Source organism: Macaca fascicularis, chromosome 2, assembly GCF_037993035.2.
Source record: "Macaca fascicularis isolate 582-1 chromosome 2, T2T-MFA8v1.1".
Lineage (NCBI taxonomy): Eukaryota > Metazoa > Chordata > Mammalia > Primates > Cercopithecidae > Macaca > Macaca fascicularis.
Window position 1 is genome coordinate 102,857,295 of NC_088376.1, and position 14,400 is coordinate 102,871,694.

The 14,400-nt window shown below is 38.2% G+C and overlaps 1 protein-coding gene and 1 non-coding gene across 6 annotated transcripts in view; both read left to right on the plus strand.

The window, feature by feature from the left end:
- Window positions 1-14,400, plus strand: part of MYRIP (myosin VIIA and Rab interacting protein) — a 417,675-nt gene that overhangs the window by 158,764 nt on the left and 244,511 nt on the right. The window lies entirely within an intron of this gene.
- On the plus strand, window positions 3,961-4,102 carry LOC123572145 (U4 spliceosomal RNA). Its single transcript, XR_006696465.2, has one exon. It is a non-coding gene; the product is annotated as a U4 spliceosomal RNA (small nuclear RNA).

The window sequence follows — 14,400 nt, forward strand, 5'->3', positions numbered from 1 at the left end:
GAGGGATTTCCTTGGCTGTTTAGAGTGTATCTATTGCCAAATAATTATCAAAAACAGCCAGGCTTAAACCCTGAAGCTTAGGAAGCCAAGGGAGGGCACCCTGAGTTTTACCAAGAATACTGAAGATATTAAAGGAGAGGTTCTCCAACGGTTACCAGAAAACAGGTTATAGATAATATGCACTTTAAAACTGAATGACCACTATATTTTCTTGCTTCTGCTCCAACTTCAAGAATAGTAGCTTCTTAAAGGCACAGATTATATATCCTCAGAGCATGTCATAGTGAATAGCATAGATATCAGTTAGTGTTCCAGCAGGAAATAGTACACCCAAATTAGGATAAGGAGGGGTAAACCAAAAGTTTTGTTTAAAAAGGTGTGGGCCTTCTCTAGAGAAACTCGAAATAATAGTGTAGTACCCTATAGCCATTATTTTCCTCAGTCGGTGGGGTTAGGAAAGGGAGAGATTACTGAAAGCATAAAGAGAACACGTAGAACTGAGAGTTGCCCTCATAGGTGCTGTGACCTTTGCTGAAGCGGTGTAATTAGTCCTCTGGGGAGGGAACCAAGGGAGAAGAAATACAGTACCCTGATTCTGAAAATCCACGTCACTTTCTCCCTCTAATCACCTGCCAGAGTTTCCAAATGGCTGAACCCACCAAATATCAGAGGGCCAAGGGCCCACCAATGTGATCCCTCCAAATTAGCCACCTGAGGGCACAATGGAGAGTGGACCCAGAGGGGCACACAGGACATAGAAGGCCCTTCACTCACGTTATACAGCAGCTCCAAGCATGTGAGCCTGAACAAGCTATGTCATTTCTCTGAGCCTCAGTTTTCTCACCTTAAAATAATGTAATCATAGTTATCTGGCAGGGTTATTTAGGGGCAGATAGTATATGTAAATGTAAATTACTCTTTTTTTAAACTTTTATTTTAGGTTTGGCATATATGTGAAGGTTTGTCATGGGAGTTTGTTGTAGAGATTATTTTGTCATGCAGGTATTAAGCCCAGTAGCCAATAGTTATCTTTCTGCTCCTGTCCCTCCTCTCATCCTCTCTGCTCAAGTAGACCCCAGTGTCTGTTGTTCCCTTCTTTGTGTTCATAAGTTTTTATCACTTAGCGCCCATTTGTAAGTCAGAACATGCAGTATTTGGTTTTCTGTTCTTGGATTAGTTTGCTAAAGATAATGGCCTCCAGCTCCATCCATGCAAAAGACAGGATTTTATTCATCTTTAGGGCTGCATAGTATTTCGTGGTACATATGTACCATATTTTCTTTATCCAGTCTATCTTTGATAGGCATTTAGGTTGATTGAAGTCTTTACTATTGTGAATAATGCTGCAATAAACATTTGCATGCATGTCTGTATGGTAGAATGATTTATATTCCTCTGAGTGTATACCCAGTAATGAGATTGCTGGGTTGAACGGTAGTTCTGCTTTTAGCTCTTTGAGGTATTAACATACTGCTTTCCACAATGATTGAACTAATTTACACTCCCACTAACAGTGTATAAGTGTTCCAATTTCCCTGCAACCTTGCCAGCATCTGTTATTTTTTGACTTTTTATAATAGCCAGTCTGATTGGCATGAGAGCGTATCTCATTGTGGTTTTTATTTGCATTTCTCTAATGATCAGTGATAGTGAACTTTTTATCATATGCTTGTTGGCTACATGTATGTCTTCTTTTGAAAAGTGCCTTTTCATGTCCTCTACCCACTTTTTAATGGGGCTATTTGTTTTTCTCTTATAAATTTGTTTAAGTTTTTTATAGATGCTGGATATTAGATCTTTGTCAGATGCATAGTTTGTAAATTTTTTCCCATTCTGTAGATTGTCTGTTTACTCTGCTGATAGTTGCTTTTGCTGTGCAGAAGTTCTTAAGTTTAACTAGATCACACTTGATTTTTGCTTCTGTTGCAATTTCTTTTGGTGTCTTTGCTGTGAAATCTTTGCCTATTCCTATGTCCAGGATGGTATTGCCTAGGTTGTCTTCTTCCAGGGTTTTTATAGTTTTGGTTTTCACATTTAACTTTTTTTTTTAGATACAGTGGCATGATATCGGCTCACTGCAACTTCCACCTCCTGGGCATGCCTCAGCCTACCAAGTGGTTGGGATTACAGGCACATGCCACCACACCAGACTTTTTCTTTTCTTTTTTTTGGTAAAGATGGGGGTTTGCTGTGTTGGCCAGGCTGGTCTCAAACTCCTGACCTCAAGTGATCCACCTGCCTTGGCCTCCTGAAGTGCTGGGAATACAGGTATGAGCTACCACACCTGGCCACATTTAAGTCTTTCATCCATCTTGAGTTGATTTTTGTGTATGGCGTAAGGAGGGGGTCCAGCTTCAATCTTCTGCATGTGGCTAGCCAGTTATCCCAGCACCATTTATTGAATAGAGAGTCTTTTCCCCATTGCTTATTTTTGTCAGCTTTCTTGAAGATCAGATGGTCGTAGGTGTACAGTCTTCTTTCTGGGCTCTCTATTCTGTTTCATTGTTCTATGTACCTGTTTTTATACCAGTATCATGCTGTTTTGGTTACTGAAGCCTTGTAGTATAGTTTGAAGTCAAGTAACATGATACCTCCAGCTTTGTTCATTTTGCTTAGGATTACCCTGGCTATTCAGGCTCTTTTTTTGGTTCCATATGAATTTTAAAATAGTTGTTTTCCAGTTCTGTGAAGAATGTCATTGGTAGTTTGATAGAAATAGCATTGAATCTGTAAATTGCTTTGGGCAGTATGACCATATTAATTATATTGATTTTTCCTATCCATGAGCATGGAATGTTTTTTCATTTGTTTGCATCTTCTCCGATTTCTTTGAGCAGTGTTTTATAATTCTCATTGTAGAGATCTTTCACCTCCCTGGTTAGCTGTGTTCCTAGGTATTTTATTCTTTGTGTGGCAATTGTGAATGGACTTGCCTTTTTGTTTTGGCTCTCAGTTTGGCTATTGTTGGTGTATGGGAATGCTAGTGATTTTTGTACATTGATTTTGTATCCTGAAACTTTGCTGAAGTTGTTTATTGGCTGGAGGAGTTCTGGGGCTGAGACTGGGGTTTTCTAGATATAGAATCATGTTGTTTGCAAACAGGTAGTTTGACCTCCTCTTTTCTTATTTTGATCCCCTTTATTTATTTCTATTGCTTGATTGCCCTGACTAGGACTTCTAATACTGTGTTGAGTATGAGTGGTGAGAGAAGGCATCCTTGTCATGTGCTGGTTTTCAAGGAAAATGTTTCCAGCTTTTGTCCATTCAGTATAATGTTGGCTGTGGGTTTGTCATAGATGGTTCTTATTATTTTCAGGTATGTTCCTTCAATAAGTAGTTTATTGAGAGTTTTTAACATGAAAGGATATTGAATTTTAGTGAAAGCCTTTTCTATATCTATTGAGATAATCATGTGGTTTTTGTCTTTAGTTCTGTTTATGTGATGAATCACATTTATTGATTTGCATATGTTGAATCAACCTTGTATCTTGGGGATGAAGCCTACTTGATCATGGTGGCTTAGCTTTTTTGTTGTGCTGCTGGATTCTATTTGCAAGTATTTTGTTGAGGATTTTTGCATCAACATTCAACAAAGATATTGGCATGAAGGTTTCCTTTTTTGTTGTGTCTCTCTCAGGTCTTGGTATCAAGATGACGCTGGCCTAATAGAATGAGTTTGGGAAGAGTCCCTCCTCAATTTTTTGGAATGGTTTCTGTAGGAATGGTACCAACTCTTCTTTGTACATCTGGTAGAATTTGGCTGTGAATCTTTCAGGTCCCAGGCTTTTTTTGGTTGTTAGGCTGTTTATTACTGACCCAATTTTGGAGCTTGTTGTTAGTCTGTTCAGGGAATCAGTTTCCTACTGGTGTAGTCTTGGTAGAGTGTATGTGTCCAGTAATTCATCTGTCTCTTCTAGGTTTTCTGGTTTCTGTGTGTTCATTACTCTTAACAATAGATGGAGCTTCATACAGTGGCAATTGTTGTAGCCAGTGAGGTTTATCTGAAGCACAATTATTGCTAATTGAAAACTTTTCCCAGTACCCTGCTGTGATGACTTGAAATAGAGTTGGCATTGGCAGTTTTTGACAGTCCCTGCAGAGACTAAATAAAAAAAAAAAAAAATAGATAGCATTCAATATAATAACTGCTACTGTTATTATAGTTGTCGCCACTGTTGTTACCTCAACTAATTCATAAAATAGATAAGAATTTCATTTCACAACAGGGAAAGAGGTAAGAGATTGAGGAAGCATTTTGTACTGTGTTAGAATAACTGTAGCATCTTACGTGTGTGTGTGTGTGTGTGTGTGTGTGTGTGTGTGTGTGTGTGTGTGTATGTGTTAACCTAAACTCTGATCATAAGACAAAGTGCCCCATCTCCTTTCAGTGCTCCTACTGATCATACATTTCTACTTTTCCCTACTTATTTGCCAGAGATAAAAAGAAAATTAGTAAACTACCCCAGTTCGAATTCCATTTCCCTCCAGCCTACCTCATGATGGAGAATTTAATGACAGAAAGTGGCTGAAAGATTTGGGATTAGTGGGGAGAAATTGTGACTAATGCACATTGTTTAACTTTGTAATTACTACAATGTGATTTCATAAAAACTGTATTAGGCAGATAATAACATTGTGAGTTGTAATTGTGTCTACATATGTAATTTCTTTTCTCTATAGTATTTAGGATTATAGGGAGGATTTATAGATATGTAGGGAAAAAAGTAATTTTTTGCTTAGCACTCATATGTTCTTAGTTGAAACAGACACTTGTAATAACAACAACAGCAACAACAACAAAAAAGCAGATTAACAAGGGAAAAACAGAAATTTGTTAACATGCATATTTCATACATACATGGGAGATACCTAGAGAAGGAGTAATTATCAAAGAGGTGACTCTGAATTACACTTTATATAACATCTTCAAAAAGAACAGTAAATTTTTAGAGAAGTGACAGAACAAAGGAAATGGACTTTGAGTCTCCAGGGGCCGCAACTTGTGGGAAGGCAAATAAAGGCTAGTTAGTTAAAGTTTGTTAATGTAGATTCCTCTGGTGCCATCTCCAGGTCCATAAGGGTCTAAAGTTTTCATTGGTTAGCTTTTGTTCTTCCTGGTAGAAAGGGGAGATGGGATATATTATGTTTTTGTAAATTTATGTCCTGATTTTAGGCAAATAGAAGGAGGGCAGAGAGCTCTCAGGTATCTACTTCTTTCTTGCCTTCAGCTCAACAATCCTCCTGTCAAAAGGTGTATTGGGGGTGGCATATTATGGCCTCTCACAGTTACAATAGTATAGATAATAGCATATATATTGATAGTCTAGATTATTATGCTTTACTTAAAAATACAGTTTAGATCATAAATCAAATAGAAAACCAGATGGAAGCATTTTAAAAATTCATCTTGGAGAAGGTTCAAAAGGTATCTGTTGTCATTGCATAAAAGAAACCTGTACCTTCAAGGTCCCGGGAACACCAGCGATAGCAGACTGATTTGGCATCAGCTGACCATGTGCTAACTGGGAACAGGACTTCTTAGAGATCACCAAGAAATCACCTCATTCTTTAGCCTTGGTCATATAATTAAATTTAAGTCTAATGCTCTAATCTTTAGATTATTTTGAATTAAATTCTTATTTATACCTTATGACAAGCACTCTGTTCTGTCTTCGTGGATGATACTCCCAGCTGTGAATAAAGCCAGGTTGGAGGTTTTGCTACAGTTTATCATATTATACCTATGAATGATTCATGTGCCATCTGTTGACCATAAATCCAGTTAAGGAATTCTAATAAATGTACGTTTTCTACTTCCTAGAGTAAAGCAGAATTGGCATTTACAACCTTCCTTAGCAATAAAATGCCAGTAAAAATATAATTGACACTTATGGTTCTTTGCTATTCCTAAGCATTAATCACCTTAAAACGCAGTATCAGGTATCTGTATTTCCATGACTATTAGCTACAAAGTGTTGGCAACATGTTAAACTTCAATTACTTTTTATAATATCTTATATTCACATGAGCAAGATTTAATGACTCACAAAGACAATTTGGAATAAATACAGATATTCACCCTGGAATTTTCTCTTTCAATGGGAATAATTATTAACAACACTGGTTTCTTCTCTGAGGTAGTAATTTTTGGTAGTCTAGTTCTTATTCAGAGTGCACTGACAAAGTGATTATTATTAGTACCTCTGTCATTCCCAGCATGCAATTATTTGCATATTAATTTAACTTTGTTATTGGGTGAAAATAGCACCATATCAGCAGAGGGATATGATTTTAAAGTATCAGTGACATGAAATAATTTTAACATGGAACTAAACTTTGTTATGATTCTAAATTTACTTTTAAAAATAACAAATATTGCTTTTTATGACTACAGATTATGCTGCACAAAATAAGGAAATACATTTAGTCTAAAAAGTATCAAGCCCCAATCCTATTTCTGTTATTTTGACATTTTTTATTTGAATATTCACTCTCAGTATTTTTTGACATAGGGACGTGTTCTGACTATGCTTCGACAGATTAAAATGGTAACACATGAGAAGCTCACACAGATGGACTGGGAAATAGAAACAGGTGTTGCACTCACCTGCCATTGTTTTCTTTTTCCCCCTTTCAGTTTTCTTCTTTTAAAATAAGAGAATGGGTCCTTCTTTCCATAGTGGCAGTGAAGTTAGAGTACATTGACAGGCTTCTTCTTTGGACCAAAAAATAGTCCATGCCCTGCAAATCTTGATTTTATCTCTTGGTGCAACTGATGAGTAATGTGACTCTTTATCATACTGTCTTTGTGTTTTTGAAGTAGAAATAATAAAATGCATGTGTAGTAAGACTAATTTTGTAAATAAATAGAGAATGTACATATGTGTGTTCATATTGATTTTTAAAAGATCTGGAGGGAATATTCATAAATATTAAAAATAATTATTCTGTGTGTTTTTGTTTTCTCTTTTGCACTTTATATTCTAAATTTCCTTTAATCATAAAAGGTTTATTTTTTTAAAAAAAGGGTGATAATAAGTAAGCAAAACTGCCCACTTCCTTCCTCACGTTATCCACTAAGTAATGCCTCCAAAGAAAACACTATAGAAGTGAGAGAGGAAGTGTGCATTAAGGGGGAGTCCATGCCAAGGACTAGGAGGGAAGGGGCAAGTCTTCAGGCCAGGATCAGGCTTAGTCAGCACACTGAGAGCAGATCTCTTGGGAGAAAATGGGACCCTGAATCAGCTTCCAGAAACTGACAGGGAATTCACATGGCGCCCAGTTGACTATGGGATTGTTATTGCCTTTGGACAAGGATGCTCTTGTTGATATGACCAGTGTATTCTCTGATGCATTCCCAACCTGATGTTTGTTTAGTGCCTGAAGAGCCAGGCAAAACTCACTCCGACTGCCTTTGGCATCCACCTCCACAGGAGGGATGTATTGTCCCTATTAAAAGTGCTTGGCATGGTAACTTTGGGTTAAACACAATTGGGTGGAAGCTAGTCTTGTGAAATAGAGATCTGCATAAAACTTGAGAGGGTAGAACAAACAAGGAGCAAATATAGAGAGTCAAATCCATAAAACTTCAGGCTATTTAATTTCTAGATCAACATTTATTCTTCTACCCTATGTACCTTCTGACCTCCTCCTTTGTAATTTCTTCAGACCCAACCTTCCAGACCCCTCATATAAAAATATTTCTCTCCTTTTCCTGAGATGATCAGTGCTGGTCACCACCTTTCTATATAAGGGTCAGCTTTCCCCTCCTTTGGGTTTGTACAAGAAATTGTTCATTTATCAATGTCTGTGGAGCCCCTGTTATATATGTCTGAGGTCCTGGTTAGGGTAAATGTCATCACATATCCACACAAATAATGCCCGTTTATTAACAAAAAAAGACTTTCCAACCCTCATCTCAACAGGACCCCTGATATACAAATTCACTGTGTAGTTAGAACTGCAAACTTTAACCCTTCTAATGTGGTTCTAGACCCAGACGTGGTATCATGTTGCTACTGATGAGGGTTAGTCTTAACTGATGCCCTTGAATTGAGACTGGGGTGACATACAATGCATTCATAGAAATTAGCAAGGGCTATCCTAGTCCTCAAGAGAAATTTAGATAAGCTGTATTTTGTGCATGGATATATATCAGACTCCTGTGACACTGGAAGTTTTATTTTGCCTGGATAAAGTTACTGAACAAGTAGCATCTCAGTTTGAGACACTAAGATGCCAGTGGGTGATGAGCACTGTGGACATGAACCATCTGCACTGTGGAGTGTGACTGGTGTCTTCCACAGCAGTCTTTTTTGTCTGCCTGTTATTAGGTGACCTTGAGGCTGTGCAAAGTGAGTTATACAGCCTCTCCCTGATTAAATGCATCCTGTCTCTCTCACATTGTAAAAATAATTGTGGACTTTATGTTCCACCTAGGATTATAATTCCTCAATGCCATATGTTTGAGTTGACATAAACAGTCTTCCCAGAAATTTGGCACAAGCTTGACCATGTGCTGATTGGGAACAAGACTTCTTAGAGATCACCAAGAAATCAATTCATTCTTCAGTCTTGGTCACATAACTAAAATTGAGTTTAGTGTCCTAGTCTTTAGATGGGTACCTCCGTGATCTTGTTAAAGACATTTGTTTGCAAGGAAAATGCTACACAGTTTATCTATGTGTTTTACTGGACTTTGTATTTTTTTTTTTAAATGTCACCAGAATATATCACTTAGATCTCCAGTCTCCTTTATGTTTTAAGTTGTAGCATTTTTTCACTTTCAACATGATATTTGAGGCAAGATTTTCTTATTACCTCCACTTTTGAAAAATGGTATAAAGTAAGAGGAAATTGCATAGGAGGTGGAGAAGCCCATCTGTAGAAACGCTGATAGCTTCATTGTACATTAGTGTTGACTCTTGAATGAAAAGGAAAAACTCAGTAGCTCTGGAATGCCTAAGTCCTAAAGTTTTTCACACAGTAGAGCTCTGTGAAGCAGCAACCCAGTTTTGTTTGTTTGTTTTTTGTTTTGTTTGTTTTTTGAGATGGAGTCTTGCTGTTGCTAAGGCTGGCTTTCAACTCACGGACTCCAGCAATCATCCTGCCTCAGCCTCCTGAATAGCTGGCCACTATAACATACGTGCCACTATGCTTAGCTTTCAAACTATATTTTTAATGAGTTTGTCCCTCTTAGGACATTCATTGTTTGGTAATTAAAACTAAGCAGCTGGCCAGGCACGGTGGCTCACGCCTATAATCCCAGCACTTTGGGAGGCCGAGGCAGGCAGATCACCTGAGGTCGGGAGTTTGAGACCAGCCTGACCAACATGGAGAAACCCCATCTGTACTAAAAATACAAAATTAGCTGGGCATGGTGGTGCATACCTTTAATCCCAGCTACTTGGGAGAGTGAGACAGGAGAATCACTTGAACCTGGAAGCAGAGGTTGCAGTGAGCCAAGATGGTGCCATTGTACTCCAGCCTGGGCAACAAGAGTGAAACTACATCTTAAAAAAAAAAAAAAAAAACTAAGCAGCTGACTTGGCAGATGTGGTCAAAGGAACCATCTTTTGTCATGCATTCACTGGGAGATGCAGGTAACATTTGATTTCATGGCATTTAATAGGTGATTTTAAAATGGCAATTGATTATATTTTCAAATAAACGCAGTCATCACATAAATACTTTGTCACCTTTACACAGCACCAACATGATGTTTTTGTAATGAAAACTAAAGCCAGTATGGAAAAGACTTGTACAAGATCTGTTTAAATCATTCAGTGAATGCTAGTCCCTATGGTTGATACTGAGGAAGAAAAGGTGAGCACAGGAGCTCACATGCCAATGGGGAGGCAGAAATTAGTCAAAGAATCACAGAAATCACAGAAAATTAACAGCTGTAACACAGGTTATGAAGGCAAAAGATCATAATGCTGCCTAGGCTGGGTTCTCCAAAAGCAAAACCTGAGACAGGGGTTCGGGTACATATGACTTATTGTAAGAATGCTCTCAGGGGAAGGGGAGTGTCCGAATCTGAGGCAGGGGAAGGGTGTGGTCTCAGATGAACGGAGCTTCAGCTTGACCCCATGGGAGCTCTGGAAAATGAATTGCACCACAGAGTTGTCCCACCTTAAGGCAAGTGGCTGGCCTGTCATAGCTGTTCCCCCATGCAAATCAGGCGTTAACCAGAGTTAACCCAGGATGGGCATGGCCCTTGGATAGAGGAACTCCCATAAGGCCAAAGGCAGTTTTCCAGACAAGGGGGACAGCAACAGAGAAAATGAGTGCAAGTTTAAGGAGCTCTGAGTGTGGCACCATCAGCATCCACTACAGATGCTAAGAGAGCATATAATACAATGTTCTGCTTTCTTCAGAATCCTCCAGTGGTCTCCTGTATCACTGAGTCAGACCCAAATGCCTGAAAATGTCTGCAAAGATCAGGGGGATCTGGTGCCTGCTCTGACCTCATATCATAGATGCCTTTGAATCAAAATGCTCATTGCTCTGTATGATACTCACTGTTGCTTTAGTTACCTTGTCCTGGCTGGATTTTCAGTCACCTTTTCTATTTAAACAGCAATGCATATTTTGGACATATTTCACATTTGATCAGTGTATGTTGAGGTGCCTACTTTCATTTTCTTACATTTTTATTCAAAATATCTGTAAGTGTCTAGAGTAGTCAAAAATCATAAAGACAGGGCCGGGCGCGGTGGCTCAAGCCTGTAATCCCAGCACTTTGGGAGGCCGAGACGGGCGGATCACGAGGTCAGGAGATCGAGACCATCCTGGCTAACACGGTGAAACCCCGTCTCTACTAAAAAATACAAAAAACTAGCCGGGCGAGGTGGCGGGCGCCTGTAGTCCCAGCTACTCGGGAGGCTGAGGCAGGAGAATGGTCTAAACCCGGGAGGCGGAGCTTGCAGTGAGCTGAGATCCGGCCACTGCACCCCAGCCTGGGCGACAGAGCAAGACTCTGTCTCAAAAAAAAAAAAAAAAAAAAAAAAAAAAATCATAAAGACAGAAAGTAGGATGGTAGTTGCCAGAGGCTGGGAGGAAGCAGGAATTGGGGAGTTATTATTTAATGGGTATAGAGTTTAGTTTTACAAGACGAAAGAATTATGGAGATGGAGATGGTGGTGATGGTTGCATAACAATATGAATGTCCTTCATGCCACAGAACTATACATTTAAAAAGAGTTAAGGTGGTAAATTTTATGTTGTATATATTTTACCACAATTAAAATAACATAAGTGTCATGGAATTTTGCATTAGGTTAAAGTTTGATATATGGCATATGACTTTTCTGGCTCCAGAGAAACCTCTTGCCTTTACCAAACATAATCAGAATCAGTGTCTGCATTTGAAATTGGCCCAGAGTTGAAGATAAAAGATAGAGATTCTTTGAGGCCAATTTGGTTTTTTAATTTTACACAAAAAAATTGCCAGATACAGTGGACTTCCTTATCTGGGTTGTATTCTTCCCTGTTACGTCTGCCTTTCTTTCTGCATTTAGGTCTGTCTGTTAGATCTCTGCTGTCTGGGCTCTTTTTACAATTTTTTAAAATACTAGTACTTCTTTTGTTATTTGATATCTATTAATCGTATTCCTCCTTGCATTCTTCACTTTTGTGAGTTCTATTTTAGCATTTTGGTTTCCATTACTTAGCAAATATGGGGAGGTCATCAAAATCTGGCTCTGTCAAAATAATAGCTGCCTTCTGCATTGCCTGGTACTGTGGAAGACCATTACTTCCTTTTCATGTTGTTGGGGTCTTGCTGCAGAGACTCTCAGCTGTGATTCTTCCTTTGAGATGTTTTGAGTCATTTTCATTGTTAGCCTGGCTGCTGGATTGGAAACACTGCCAAGTTCCTGAAGAGACAATTTTATCTGACAAATTTCTTTCAATTGCAGGAACGTATGTTACATATAAGACATACAGCTAAGAGCCAATTTAACATTGGAGGTTAGCACATATCAGCAGATGTTTATGGAGGACCTACTATATGTCAGTCTTCGGGGAGGACTCAGGCACATAGGAGGAACTCAGGAGATAATCAATAGGCTAAATAAAAGTGAACCGATTAGATTAGAGAACACACACACACACACAGTTTTAAAGAACTCAAAGTCCTAAAAGAGGAAGTGAACCTACAAACACATGACTATAGTAAACTATAATATGCCTCAATTTCCTCAACGATAAATTAAGGACAAACCTATCTTATTAGATTTCCAAGATCATTCAATGAAACAATACATCTAAAGTGCTTAACAGAATGGCAGACAGAGCAAAGTTAGAGTGCTACTTAGTATCAAGATACACCAAACAGGAAGAAAGTAATCGGCTCTGTAGAGAGTAGTAGTTAGGTAAGTTTATCCAAGTCAACTGAATATAATTGGTGACAAAGTTGAACAGGGTTTTGTGGATGTAGCCATCCTTTCACAGCTGTGTCAGCAGAAGCCTCTGTATGTATTGGCAGCACCATATACATGTATGTACAATGAGAAATTGGACCCCTATTTATAGGCTTGATCTTCTGATGTTGCTTGACATTTCCGTTAATGGAAAATGTCAGTTTTCCAGTTTTCTTGCCAAAGGAAATTACCAAACGGACCACTTACAAGCTACTGTTAAACATTATTTATAAATGCTCGATGACTTTGATTGTGTTAAATAACCAATAATTGCTAATCATTATGTTTCAGAAGCCTGAGGCCTGCCAAGCCTCTTGGGAACTACACAAAATATTTTCATAACAAATCTAGTAATTTCAACATCATAAAATATCTAGTAGGAAAAGCTAACCAGTAAATATTGTTATTCCTTAAAAACGTTTTCTAGGGGAAGAGATGCCTTTTAAAAATCTATCTCTGGTCAATTTGTTGTTGTTACTGCTTAAATCATGGTCCTAATTACCATGCCTCATTGCCCCTGAAAACAGAATTTTGAAAACACTTTCTGATTTCTAAGGCAAGACTATATCGTGGTACATTGTCAAAAAATTTCTCCAGGATTATTTACCCAGCAATGTCAAACTCGTAGATAAGAGGATATGTCAACTGCATTTTCCATAAATTTCAGTTGTGTAGAATATTACTTTTGACCTATCATAGAACGAAAAGAATTTATCGTGATAGAGGTGGGTATTAAGTGTTTAACCAAAGATTACAAATATTTAAAATCTAAAGCAATCATAGAAACTTCTTCAGAAATCTTTTTGAAATTTACTTTTGATGAGGCTTAATCCATAACCAAATACTATGGCCAAATATAAACTTGAAATACAGGTTTCTGATATTTGAAAAGGTGGGCCTGGATTACATTTCAGCCTTTCTGTGGCCCAGTTCCTTTATCCCTGCCAGTGCCTGTGCAGTTTATGGAACACTGAGTAAAACCATCAAGTCAGGAAAATGGGAAATACCACTGCATAGAGGAAAGCAAATCTAAAACAACACAAAAGGTAATAGTTGTTTACTTGGTCAAGCTGTCTTCTTTGCATATCATGTATATATTCATAATATTTGCTATATAACATAATTTTTAACCCTAAAATTTGAATGATATGAGTTACTGGTTAGAAGTACTCTCCATAACAAATTAGGTTTTGATTTTTATGCTTGACAATTTTGACCCTGATAGTATTGGTTACTAAATCCTCTCATGGCACACTACATCACCATGATGCTTCATCTATTCTATTTACTTATTTATTCGACGAATAGCCTGCCACTGGATCCCAGGGGAGGGCTGGGGGTGCAGCGGTAAGCCACATAGACGAAGCCTCTGCCCTTTGACATTCCAGTGGAGGAGACAATTGACAAATGAACATATGAAGAGATATACAAAGTCACTCATTATAGATTACAAGGACCAGGACGGAATAAACAGAGCTCTAAGAAAAATAATAGTAGGAACACATTCTTTATAAAATACTTGAGAACATTCACCTTCATGTTACTTGATTCCTCAATATAAACACCCACATGATAAATTTAATCTAAAATTAGATGTCAGGAAATAATACCCCCTGTTATTATTAACTAGTGAGTTTCCTTCTTCTTTTGGAAACTGCAAATTAAATAATTTACCATATTTTCCTTTTTTGCTCTGACTGCCGGAAATCTTGGAAAAAACTTTGGTGCCCAGTGAAAGCATTAAATTATCTCTTCTCTTAGTATACTGGTGCAGCAGATGACTGACACATCAGCCTGGCCTCTGCTTCCCAATCTCAGGGCTGGGTTCATAAAATAGTGAGTGGTCGTGGGGCAGGCCAGGCCAACTTAGACAGACTAGGGAAAAGACTTTTCCGTCCAGGACAGAGGTTGTAAGGAAGGTTTTTAAACAGAAGTTTCTCAGTGTGATGTGCAATATTACTCACGCCTTTATGTA